The 1,866-nt window shown below is 40.2% G+C and overlaps 1 long non-coding RNA gene across 1 annotated transcript; it reads left to right on the top strand.

The window, feature by feature from the left end:
* Positions 1–12: 12 nt before the first annotated feature.
* Positions 13–1,174, top strand: LOC106689397 (uncharacterized). Its single transcript, XR_001344434.1, has 2 exons — positions 13–219; positions 1,015–1,174. It is a non-coding gene; the product is annotated as an uncharacterized lncRNA (long non-coding RNA).
* Positions 1,175–1,866: the final 692 nt, after the last annotated feature.

Below are 1,866 nucleotides of genomic sequence, written 5' to 3' on the forward strand. Positions count from 1 at the left end.
GTCATCCAAGGTCAACTATCTCTCATGATTAACGAAAAAGAAAATTGTGCTTAGATTTGTCCTACATTGAAAACGATTCAAGTATAAGTAAAAATGGGAAATCGTGTTTTTAGATGCATACTAATTTTTTTTTTAGCTGGAGTAGTATCAAAACTGTTATGGTGAGAATGAGACAATATTATGAGGATTTTTTTTCTTACCTCCTTTATTAATAGATATGTAGGGAGAGGAAGCAAGCGGTGCGACCGCTACTCACCAGAGCGCTCCACCTCGAGCCTCACCGAAGCTCTCAAATTTATAAATCAGTTCATTTTGTAAAAAGAGATTGTCATTTTTGTATATTAATAATTTCTGTACATAATACTTAGCAATATCTGTGCAATGAATAATAAATTACAACAATGCAATGCACGAACCTATGTCAAGCAGACATGTACCGACCGCTTCTCGGTCACAGCCGCATGGACTAGACCTATAAATAAGGGACTCTAAATCCCCCAATTCGATCTTAGATCCACATCCTTTCCTGGGTCTAGTCATGGCACAGGTGGCGTATACACTGCTTGAGATAGAGAAGTTTATTGCCAATCTATGCTCGTAAAAGTTATGTTTTTCAGTACGTCCACCTAAGACGATGGCCAATATCCTCTCCCTTACTCCAGCAATCTTAGTCCGTCGGCTTCATCTCCGCAACTAAGATTGTAACCTACTTCCTATCGGTTACACTGGTCCGTCCGCTTCATCTCGGCAACCAGTGTAGTTTCCCGTCTCTCCCCGGCTCTAGTCCGTCCGCTTCATCTCGGCAACTAGTAAGCTGACTCCTATCATGACAGTTCTAGTCCGTCCGCTTCATCTCGGCAACTAGAACTGTTACTCTACCTAGTCAGTGTCCAGGGCTCATCCTCTGGCACGGCCGTTCCTAACTTATAATGAATACGCCTTGTCGTGGGCCTTCTGTAAAGAGATATCAGGCTGGAGAAATCGCCTAAGACAAGAACCAACCCCGACAGATAGATAACATTATTAACATATATCGAAATATATATGGTGCTCTTCCTTTGCCACATGGCATTATAAGTGGTTGGACTGGGTCCACTGAAGGTGGGGGTTACAATATTGGCCCAGGATAGGGAAGTACCCAGAACGGGGTGGGCCGCCCCACTGGGGGATAAAAGAGGAGAGAGGTATACTGACATCATATATACTTGTTGTATATATTCTTAGTACAGTTGTAAATATCAATAAATAAAAAATCAGCTGAAGAAAATCAGGAGTAATCTTGGTCACAACGATTCCCCGAGATCATAAATTTACCTCGGAACTGTTTGGTGCTGACATCACGCGTCTCTTTCTCAAACTATTGAATATGACCAAACCTACTTGGCAGTTATTTAGATTAGCGAGATAAAGCCTTAATCCATTTTAACTGTAAACGAAGCCATAACATGGATCCTGTTTAATCGCCTGTTTCGCAACTTTTGCGAATTCACAATGGTTAATTCCTTATCACAAGGCAATCATTATTTCGAATGGCCATCATTACCCCAGTTGCATCCATTTTAAAAAATAAAATTCGTATAACCTTATCTGAAATTTGAGACTACATGATCTTGATTGGAATGTGAAAGTGAAATGTTTGTTCATGAGGATTGCGTATTATCCGATGCGCACATGTTTATTATCGGAATTGTTAAATTATATTTACCTCTAAATTTTAACAAATTTACATTTACTTTAATCCCACCAGATCACCTTTACTCTCTGTCGTAAGCCTCTGCCCACCTGTCCTACAGTATCCTTTCTAAATACACCACTAATGCCTGTTGAACAGATTCGATACTTAGGACTCCATCTTGACAAGAGACT

Source organism: Halyomorpha halys, unplaced genomic scaffold (genome assembly GCF_000696795.3).
Source record: "Halyomorpha halys isolate HHAL.00 unplaced genomic scaffold, Hhal_1.1 Scaffold1350.1, whole genome shotgun sequence".
NCBI classification, from domain to species: Eukaryota; Metazoa; Arthropoda; class Insecta; order Hemiptera; family Pentatomidae; genus Halyomorpha; species Halyomorpha halys.